This window comes from Tursiops truncatus, chromosome 16 (assembly GCF_011762595.2).
Source record: "Tursiops truncatus isolate mTurTru1 chromosome 16, mTurTru1.mat.Y, whole genome shotgun sequence".
Lineage (NCBI taxonomy): Eukaryota > Metazoa > Chordata > Mammalia > Artiodactyla > Delphinidae > Tursiops > Tursiops truncatus.
The window spans coordinates 65,282,275-65,294,128 of NC_047049.1; the positions used below are offsets into that span (position 1 = coordinate 65,282,275).

The 11,854-nt window shown below is 41.7% G+C and overlaps 1 pseudogene; it reads left to right on the forward strand.

The window, feature by feature from the left end:
• The first annotated feature begins 10,050 nt into the window (after nt 1–10,050).
• On the forward strand, nt 10,051–11,322 carry LOC101322421 (BUB3-interacting and GLEBS motif-containing protein ZNF207 pseudogene; annotated as a pseudogene).
• Nucleotides 11,323–11,854: the final 532 nt, after the last annotated feature.

The window sequence follows — 11,854 nt, forward strand, 5'->3', positions numbered from 1 at the left end:
AATTTTTTTTTCATTGTGTTCTCAATTTTTTCACGCATGTAACACTGGGTTTGTTTTGAAATTATGCAGTATTATTTGAAACAATATTTATTTCAACTCATGTCACTGTAGTTTGTTAATAATTTGCTCAACTGATAATTAAACTATGTATGTTAAAGCAATAAAACTGAAAGAACTGTTTATGCATTTGGCATTTATCTTTGGTGGTATGTGTCTTGAGTGGGAACAAAAAAGGGAAGGTAATGAATTGCTGAGTAGTCTAACCACTAGTCTAGGTATCACCTTCATTCCTACTCTCTTTCACTTATATGTACTACAATTTGGGAGGGTACTTTCACAAACTACCGTATGAACACAAGTAACATAGACCATATGGGATAGAATTAAATTTTCAGTTTAAGTGGCATTTTTTTGTTCAATATGGACATTAAGTTTTTAAAATAATGTCTGTGTAGTTAAAGAACTGTTCTCTAGCTTAAGACTTTATGAAAAGAACCAATTTTTCTAAGACTGAACACATACTACAGGGTGGGCACGGAATACCATTGGCTCTACTGATGTTTCTGCTTCTGATCCTCAAGTTTACAGAGACAGTAACTAGTGTCAAGGACGGGATTTGAAAACTCCTAATTCTCCGTGTTACTCTTCCAAAACCATCACTGCCACCTTAGATAAATGAAAGTCACTGATGAGGAAAAGCCATGGGCTGTTTCTCACTCATTTGTTTATTCAACAGTCAAAAATATTTCTTGAGGGACTGTTATATGCAAAGGTGCTATGGGTGACAGAAAGAAGCATGAATGTTTTGGAATCAAGACATGGACTCATCAAGTTAATTAAATAGCAGAGGAAGGGAAATAAAAATGCAGCTCGTGGCAATCTCACCCAGGGTACAAGAAAGCAATGCAAGTTTCAGGACTCAAGGGGGACCTTTATAGAGGTTTTAATAGGAGAGTAGAGTTCAGCAGGATGAAGGAAGATAACATTCCAGGAGGATGGACATGACCCAAGTCACAAACACAGGAATGAGAACGTCACACATGGAGGTCAGCTGACTGAAGCAAAGAGTTCTAGATGACCCCATTGGGATAGGAGCTCAGAAAGACACGAATGGGTTAAGTCACAGAGGATCTCAGTGTCAGGCAAAGGTGCTAAAGCTTTAATCTGTAAATGGGGACAATACTCGTATCTCCTAGCAAACAAGTTCTCTGATACAAGCAGAGTTGTAAGATGACTAGTTAGACAGTGAAATGCAGGGTTGGTATTCAGAGTAAGGAAAGTGAACAGGAAACATCAGTTGCAATAATCCTGTGTGATATAAACAAGTGCCTGGGCGAAATGATAGCATTAGGAATTAAAAGAGTATTTTCAAAATGAACTATAAAGTATCAAACATAAACTATCACAGGTTTTAAGTTCTATCTAAAACGTGGATACATTTTGCATTCTACTATTTAATATATCCTTATTTATTTTAATAAAGTATATTTTACTATAAAGGCAATTTAACATTTTCCTGTCAAATAGTGATAGTCAAGTAGGTGGCACCGTGTTTATCCTGTGACTTCACGTGGCCTCTGAGATCCGCTGGGATGGCTGTATCTGATTTAAGAAATGCAGAAACAGCCCAGGTGTGGGACTCTTTGTGTGGCAAGATGGCCCCATGGTGAAAAGCATGGCCTCTGGCATTGCCTTACCACATCTGCACCATGGCTCCATCATTTTTAGCAGCAGCCTTTCTTGGGCAAGTTGCTAAACCTTTCATTATCCTGAAATTCTCATTTGTAAGAGAGAGATGACGTTTCAGAGTTCGACTGACGAAACAATGATGTGTTTTACAATCAACGTCCCTCATATTCAATGAAATGAGATAGAACCTACCACACAGGATGGCTATGAGTATTGAATGAACGAATGTAAGTAAAGTACTTTTGAAGGATGCCTGGCACAAGGTAAACACAATATAAAATTTAACCATTATTATTATGTATACAATTTATAAGCTTCAAGATTAAACACACACAGAACAGGTTTCTGAAAGCTTCTTATAGGAGGGCCAGGGAGAAAGAAAAGCCTGGAGCAGGAGAGCATAGCATGCCAGGGAATGGCAGAGAGTAGCTGACATATTCTTCCAGCCAACAGGTACGTATACCCGTGGGCTGGATATTTTTCTAGGTGCTGGGGATGACTAGGTACTGGTCAGTAAAAACAATCTTCCTTCATCAAGGATTTAAAGATGAGCAGAGACACTAGGAGTTAATTAAATAACGGGTCCAAAAGTGTAAAACTATCTTTGACAATGGCCACAGAAGAGACACACAGGTGCCACGAGGCTAAAATGAAGGGCTTTTGGCAGAATTAGGACAATCGGGAAAGGCTGGTCTGAGGAAGTGAGCCTTAAGCTGAAATCAAAGGAATGAGTAGAGTTTCAGCAGGTGAAGCGGGATGGGAAGAGTGTTGAAAACAGAGTTAATAGTAGGTGCAAAGCTCCTGTCTGTGGGCCGGGGCCCCCGCGCACAGCGTGTGAAAGCAGGCTAGTGGAGAACGTGCAGGTTGGTTTGGGGGGACAGGAAGTCAGAGACAAAGCCAGGTTCCAGGTGGAAATGGTGGGGGAGACAATGAAGGGCCAAGACAAATCCTGCCCTCAGGATTCCCCAAAGGGCCAGCAAGGCAAGAGCCCGGCTCCGTGGCTGCGCTCCTCAAGGAAGCTCAGCCGTCGCTCAGAGCCCCTGTTCCAGCCCCAGGCCGCTGGCCCTCATGGCACCTTGACATGGGAGGGAGGGAGAGTATGTATGACCCTAGGCTGCATTCTTACAAATGGACGAAGTACATGGGCTTCTATTTCTGCCATCCATTTTACTGAATATGACGGAAATACTTCAAACCAAATAGAAGGCACAACTCCTCAGCTACAAATTGTCTGTGTGAGTCACAGCCTCCGCTCTGGACCCCTTCCTGTGCTCAGGGCTCTGTCCTGTCTAAACCATCTCCCCATCTCACCCCTGCACAAGGGCTCTTCCTCTCGCAGGTGGGTTAGAAATGGGATTTCCAGTCCCTCTGTGAAAATCACACATGACGGGAGGAATTCGAGGTCAAGTTATTCATCCTTAGGAAGAATTTACAATGGGAGGTCCAAAAGGGAATGGCTCCTTTGTCATTTATTATGAGGTATTTTAGAGGAAAAGAGACGAGAGAGAGGGAGGAAGAGGAGGAGAAGATGCAGGAAATTTGTAATTACATATATATACATAATAAGCTCCATTTATATACATATAATCCTTCTATATATAACATCCATCATATACGTAAAACATCATTTCTATATGCATAGATATTAAAATCTCCATTAGTTCATATATAGATACATATATATATACACACACACACACCCATCTGTGTATGTATGATCTCCATTGATCACTAAAGTGAAGATATCAAATAGCTCATAGATACCTGGTTAGTACCTGGTTAGAGGGTCTATCCTGGATGGGCTTTCACTGGAGTAGACAGGAAGACGATCAGATGAGACAGGTGCTTTCCCCACAGGGACTCTGAGGAAGGGCTGTACAATGGTTAGAAGTGAGAACTCTGAGTGAGACAACCCAAGTTTAAATTATTTCATATCTCTGTACCTATGTTACCTCATCTGTAAATTGGGTACTTATTGCTTAGATTTGTAAAAGAATTAAACAAATAATATATATAAAAGCACTTAAAACAATGCTTTATATATAGAAAGCTCTATACATCCATTAACGTTTCCCATTATTTTTTAAATTAATTTTTATAGGAGTATGGCTGCTTTACAATGTTGTGTTAGCCTCCACTGCACAGCAAAATGAATCAGCTATACACATAGATATCCCCTCCCTTTTGGACTTCCCTCCCATTTAGGTTACCATAGCACTAGGTGAATTCCCTGTGCTATACAGCATGTGCCCATCAGTTGTCCATTTCATACATAATATCAATAATGTATATATGTCAATCCCAGTCTCCCAATTCCTCCTACCCCACCCCTTTCCCCCTTGGTACCCACACATTTGTTCTCTACATCTGTGTCTCTATTTCTGCTTTGCAACTAAGATCATCTATACCATTTTTCTAGATTCCACATATATGCATTATTATGACATTTGCTTTTCTCTTTCTGACTTACTTCACTCTGTATGACAGTCTCTAGGTCCATCCACCTCTCTACAAATGACCCTATTTCATTCCTTTTTACATCTGAATAATATTCCATTGTATATATATACCACATCGTCTTTACCCGTTCCTCTGTCGATGAACATTTAGGTTGCTTCCATGTCCTGGCTATTGTAAACAGTGCTGCTATGAACATTGGGGTGTGTGTGATTTTTTGAATTATGGTTTTCTCTGGGTATATGCCCAGTAGTGGGATTGCTGGGTCATATGGTAGTTCTATTTTTAGTTTTTTAAGGAACCTCCATACTGTTTTCAACAGTGGCGGTATCAATTTACATTCCCACCAACAGTGCAAGAGGATTCCCTTTTCTCCACACCCTCTCCAGCATTTATTGTTTGTAGTTTTGTTTTTTTTTTTTTTTGCGGTATGCAGGCCTCTCACTGTTGTGGCCTCTCCCTTTGCGGAGCACGGGCTCTGGACACGCAGGCTCAGCAGCCATGGCTCACGGGCCTAGCCGCTCCACGGCATGTGGGATCTTCCCGGACTGGGGCACAAACCCGTGTCCACTGCATTGGCAGGCGGACTCTCAACCACTGCGCCACCAGGGAAGCCCTGTTTGTAGATTTTTTGATGATAGCCATTCTGACCAGTGTGAGGTGATACCTCATTATAGTTTTGATTTACATTTCTCTAATAGTGATGCTGAGCATCTTTTCATGTGTTTGTTGGCCATCTGTATGTCTTCTCTGGAGAAATGTTTATTTAGGTCTTCCGCCCATTTTTTGATTGGGTAGTTTGTTTTTTTGATATTGAGCTGTATGACCTGCTTATATATTTTGAAGATTAATGCTTTGTCAGTTGCTTCATTTGCAAATGTTTTCTCCCATTCTGAGGGTTGTCTTTTCATCTTGTTTATGATCCCCTTTGCTGTGCAAAAGCTTTTAAGTTTTATTAGGTCCCATTTGTTTATTTTTGTTTTAATTTTCATTACTCTAGGAGGTGGATCAAAAAAGATGCTGCTGTGGTTTATGTCAAAGAGGGTTCTGCCTATGCTTTCCTCTAAGAGTTTTATAGTGTCTGGCCTTACATTTAGGTCTTTAATCCATTTTGACTTTATGTTTGTGTATGGTGTTAGGGAGTGTTCTAATTTCTTTCTTTTACATGTAGCTGTCCAGTTTTCCAGCACCACTTATTGAAGAGGCTGTCTTTTCTCCATTGTATATTCTTGTCTCCTTTGTCATAACTTTTCCCATTATTGTGGCTCAACCACAGGTACCATTCAGTGTTCACGGAATGTTAACTGAACAAATGAGTAAATGGATTAAATTAAATTCCAGCTGCAGGGTCTGTATATAAATGACACTTTTAAATAACTGGTGCCGTTGAGAATGAAATAGCCAATTCTAGAGACATGTTTTTCCCCATCACATCAAGACATAAGGAGAAAACACAATTCATGTACCATTAGATCTTTTAACATGAGATCTCATAATTTTTCTCAGATATGCCGAGATCTGGCAAAAAGGGTGGGAAGCGGTAGAGCCGTGGAAGCATCTCTATTTACTAGAACACGTTTAAGTTGTAAATCACATTATAGCAAGAAAATAATTTCAGTGGGTTTTACTAGCCAGGAACATGGTGATTGCAGAGGCCTCTGTGGAAGTCCATGCCCCTGAAACACTGATTTCACATTCCATGTTCCCAACCCAAATCCATTTTTCCTGGTCAGAATGAGCCTGTTAGAGACTTAGCAAAAACCACTGACTGTGAAGAAAATAGTAATCTCTCTTTCACCATTCCAAAAAATCATCGTTTTATTCCATTGACTGAAAATAATATGTGGCTATATTCTTGATCACCAATATTCAAGTCATATGCTTTCCTCACTATGTTCTTAAGAGGGTCATTGAAAGACTATATGTGGAAGTGCTTTGGGAAAAGTGTAGTCTTCACTTACTATAAATCTGATGAGAGAGTCAAATCTGCGTAAAAGAGCATCACAGTCTAAATGTCCTTTTTAGCCACACAGCCCTGTTTTCAAATAATGTCTTGTGTGACCTCAGTGTGAATGAGAGATGCAACGTAAAGCTGCTTGAGTTCAAAACAGAAAGTCTTCACACCTTGGGTCTTCCAACCCATGTTTCCTCAGAGGCAAGAGGATTCTGAGAAGATAAGAAACCCCAGATGTAGGCTAGGACCTGTAACCTGACAGCTATCTGCCTTCATTTATATTTCACTTTGCTTGAGTTATAAGCAATTTGAATTTGAATTCCTTTAAGTTCAAACAAACCTCAGTCCTATCAACTCACTACTTACAATTGTCTTGCCCAAGGATGATGCTAATATTTATCAATATATTTGAATTTGCGCCCTTTTGTAGACCTTTTATGACTCTTAATGCTTTTAACTGGAATTCCCTTTAGATTGGCTGCTTTCTATTTTTTCCTTCCAGAAAGGACTCAAAAGAAGGAAGAAGGTAAGACTGAATGGAAATCCAGATCTACTTGGACAGAAATGGTGCAGAAGCAGAGGAAAATCCAGGGGGTACACCTGCTCACTAAGACTGTTCAAGGACTAGTCTGTCTTCAGCACCTTGGTTGAGAGAAAACTAAAGATAACCATAGGGCAACCTGTGATCCAGCTAGGTTCCAGAAAAGATTCTATCCCTTACCAGTAACAAAACTTACCTCTAAATTTTATTCTCTTATTGTTCCTTTACCAACCATCATCTCCTGAGGAATTCAGGACATTAGATGCTAGAACAACATGGAAATCTTTGTACTGACTTTCCTCATTGCTTTTATCCTAAAGCTTTGGGGGGAATAGGTGGGTGGGTAATGTTTGTTGAGTACCTACCATATGGTAGACAGAATGACAGACCTTTACATATTTTATTTGATCTTCATACTAATATCGTTATCTCCAATTTACTGAGGTTCCTGGACTAACTTGACTAAGACACACATCTAATATGTATCAAGACAAGGATTTAAATTCCCTTCTCTTTGGCTCCAAAGGTCATGATTTTCTTGCCACCGAAGTATGTGTATCTTCCTGGTCCCTTAGCACAAACACTCCCCAAACTAATTTCAGATCTCCTCTTGCCATCTCTCAATACCCATTTTCCCAATCAACTCTTTTATTTCTTTTCATATCAGTCACTTCTTTACTTTCTACTTGTATGGGTATTTTCCTTCATTTTGACAATTAGCATCTAAATGCCTCTTGATATTTAGGGTTTTCACACTTTCAGCGTCTGATTTGACATGGGAAAAGCATCTCTCTTTAAAGAGCGAGTTGCCAGGCACTTGCTTATGAGACTTTCCTGCAGTTAGGCCCTGGCATTATCTTTGGCTACAGCACTCGATACATGCATTCTGGTCTTTGCCTCAGGAGCTAATTGCAGCAGAAACCAAGGGCTTAGGTGGTTGCTTCCTGGCAGAGGTAGTGAAGGGAGAAGAATTTTCCACATCAGCCCAGGTTTGAGATGTGGTTCTGGCCATTTCTCCTGGTATTCCAGCTCTCCCATTGATTTTAGCTGCCCAATATACTTACAATAAACTTGTCAATATTTTTAGGCTTAATCCATCCTAAGTCAGTTTCTGTTTCTTAAAATGTTTAACTTGGGAGAGAGAGGAGATGAAGATGGCAGAAGAGGAAAAGGTGCTTAAAATGTTTAACTTGGGAGAGAGAGGAGATGAAGATGGCAGAAGAGGAAAAGGTGGAACTCACCTCCCCATAGGAACATATCAAAAATACATCTGCATATGGAACAAATCCCACTGGAAACTGGCAGAAAAACTCTGTACACCAAGGTTATAAGAAGGATCCACACACAATCAGTAGGAACGGAAGAGAAGCAATCATGTCAGGACCTGTGCCCCTGTGAGGGGACACAGAGGAAAAGGGAGATTACACAGGTGGAGATCCTCCCTAGGGAATGGACGGTTCCAGCCACATATTGGGCACCCCAGTCCTGGGGTCCAACACAGGGAAGGCTAGTCCCCTTGGCTGCCTGGAGGGTCAGTGGGGCTAACAGGAGGGCTGTGGGAATCCTGGACTCCACTCACGAGGAGCACACATGAGTTGGTTTGCTCCCAAGACAGGACAAAGAGGACAGATTGAAACCGCTGAGGAGGCTGACTGGTTTCCCATGACATCCCCAGCGCGAGCCCTAACCCGAGCCAAGGGAATGCTCCAGCCTGTTTACTTCACATCACAGCTCTACGACTAAGGAAAAGCGCTGGACCACGTGACACAGAGGCAGCGCAAATCTGAAGCAGCATCTGAGCAGGGCTGGGGCAGCCACTACCGGTGCTCGCACAAGCAGTGCATCAGAAGTAGCCCAAACTCTGTCCGTGGCCAAACCGCCACAGCCTGTGCCTCGATACATACAAAGAGCCCACATGGGCCCTGCCTGCACTGCAGTGCAGCTCCAAACCAGGGCAGGGGTAGTAGAGGCAAAGACGAGAGGTCAACTGTGAGGGACAAAGGAGACTCAGACCCAAAGTAGCACCTGAGTGGAGCAGGTCATAGGCAGCTGACCCAGGCACTGGCACTTGCATAGGCAGTGCATCACATGCAGCTCAGACTTCTGTATGTGGTCGGAGCACCACAGCCCATGCCCCAACACATACCAAGTGCTTCCATGGGCCCCACTTGCCCCAGCACTTCTCCCCTATGGGGGAAGTTTGCTGGTGCTAGCAGGGGGGAGATCACACACTTAAAGAGAACAGAGAAAGTTTAGACCTGTTATTCAGGGCTTCTGCTCCAGCAATAAGGGATGGGCCCCTGCCCCCAATAGGGTGATGATGGCCACTGAGCAGAGGAGGGGAAGCCCCAGCTGGCATCTGGTTCAAGCCCTGGCTCCCCCTTCTCCAACCTCACCTCCCACCAAGATGATAGCTGCCAGCAAAACAGCAAAGACATGGCTTACGTTCACATCAAATCCAACTCTCCCACCAAAGCCACACGACGCACACAGACTGTACAGGGAGGCTCCCACATAAGGGCACACCTTCAAGAGCTCAAACAGGGAACTGTTTCACCAAATTTTCTAGAGACAAAAAAGTTGAACAAAATGAGAAGAAAGAGAAATTGGTCTCATTTGAAAAAGCGAAAGAAGAACCCCTGAAAAAACAAATAATGAGAAATAATGTATCAGATAAAGAATTCAAAGCATTAGTAAAAAGAATGCTAACTGAATTAGCAAAAAGAATAGAGGAACACAGTGGAATTTTAATCAGTCAGAATTGAAGAATACAATAACTGAAATAAAAAATACACGAGAAAGGATTAATACCAGAGAAGGGGATACAGATTAATGCATAAGTGATCCAGAAGACAGAATAATGGAAATCATCCAATCAGAACAGCAAAAGGAATTTTTTTTAATGAGATCAATTTAAGAGATCTCTGGAACAACAACAAGTATACCAACATTTACATTATAGGGGTCCCAGAAGGTGAAGAGAGAGAGAAGGGGATTGAAAATATATTTGATGAAAATATGGCTGAAAATTTCATAAAACTTTAGAAGAAAACAGCTATGCAATCCAGGAAGCACAGAGGATCCCAAACAAGATGAGTCCAAACAGATCCACACAAAGGCATATCGTACTTAAAATAACAAAAGTTAAAGATACAGAGAATTTAAAGGCAGCAAGAGAAAAACAAAGAGTCATATATAAAGGAACCACCATAAGGCTATAAGCTGATTTTTCTGCAGAAACTTTGCAGGCTGGAAGGGACAGGCATCATTATTGCAAGTGCTAAAAGGGAAAAACCTGGTTTTCCTGTGGGACACGGTGGTGGCGGTTGGGTCGGAAGAGTGAGCGACTCTTCGGCTAGTTTTTCCTGCTTGTTTTCTCCTCCCTTTTTTTTGTCGGTAGAGCGTAGTTATGGGTCACAAGAAGAAGCAGGAGCTGAAGCCATGGTGCTGGTATTGTAATAGAGATTTTGATGATGAGAAGATTCTTATACAGCACCAAAAAGCAAAGCATTTTAAATGTCATATATGTCATAAGAAACTGTATACAGGACCTGGCTTAGCTATTCATTGCATGCAGGTGCATAAAGAGACAATAGATGCAGTACCAAATGCAATACCTGGGAGAACAGACATAGAGTTGGAAATATATGGTATGGAAAGTATTCCAAAAAAAGACATGGATGAAAGAAGATGACTTCTTGAACAGAAAACACAAGCAGAGAGTCAAAAAAAGAAGGAACCGGAGGATTATGATGAATATGATGATGATGACTCTGCAGCTTCAACTTCATTTCAACCACAGCCTGTTCAACCTCAACAAGGTTATATCCCCCCAATGGCACAACCAGGACTACCACCAGCTCCAGGAGCACCGGGAATGCCACCTGGAATGATGCCAATGGGTGGAATGATGCCACCTGGACCAGGAATACCACCTCTGATGCCTGGTATGCCACCAGGTACGCCCCCTCCTGTTCCATGTCCTGGAATTCCTCCAATGACTCAAGCACAGGCTGTTTCAGCGCCAGATATTCTTTACAGACCACCTACACCAACAGCAACAGTTCCAGCTCCACAGCCTCCAGTTACTAAGCCTCTTTTCCCCAGTGTGAGACAGGCTCAGGCAGCTGTCCAAGGGCCTGTTGGTACAGATTTCAAGCCCTTAAATAGTACCCCAGGAACAACTACAGAACCCCCAAAGCCTACATTCCCTGCATATACACAGTCTACAGCTTCAACCACTAGTACAACAAATAGCACTGCAGCTAAACCAGCAGCTTCAATAACAAGTAAGCCTGCTACACTTATGACGACCAGTGCAACCAGTAAGTTGATCCATCCAGATGAGGATATATTGCTGGAAGAGAGAAGAGCACAGTTACCTAAATATCAACGTAATCTTCCTCGACCAGGAGAGGCTCCCATTGGTAATCCACCCATTGGACCAACTGGAGGCATGAGGCCACCACAGCCAGGCATCCCACAGCAACAAGGAATGAGACCCCCAATGCCACCTCATGGTCAGTATGGTGGTCATCATCAAGGCATGCCAGGTTATCTTCCTGGTGCTATGCTGCCGTATGGGCAGGGACTGCCAATGGTGCCCCCTTACCAAGGTGGGCCTCCTCAACCTCCGATAGGAATGAGACCTTCTGTAATGTTGCAAGGTGGCTGTTACTGATCTTACTTCATCCAGTCTAATAGGTTTGGAGATTAAACCTTTTCTCAACTTGTGCTGTTTATATAGACAAGCTTCTGTCAATAAGGCTTCATTGTGACTTTAACAAACATTATCTTCCCACATATCAGGAACTATTGGACATTTATTTTACATGCGAAAATTTATTTGGAAATAATAAAGCAGGAACTTTTCCTGAAGTTGCAATTAAAAAAAAAATAAAAATAAAAGGGAAAAATCTGCAACCTAGGATACTCTACCCAGCAAAATTATCATTTAGAACTAAAGGAGACATAAACTTCTCAGACAAGCAAAAACTAAAAGAGTTAATCAATGTTAAACCTACTTTAGAGAAAAGTTAAAGGGTCTTCTCTAAGTGGAAAATAAAAGGCATTAACAAGAAGAAAGAATCCACAGGAACAGAAAAATCCCACTAGTAAAGAAAAACATATAGTAAAGCTGAGGATTAACCACTTAAATAAGCTAGTACAAAGAACGAAAGAAAAAAATTGTAAAAGCAACTATAACTAAAATA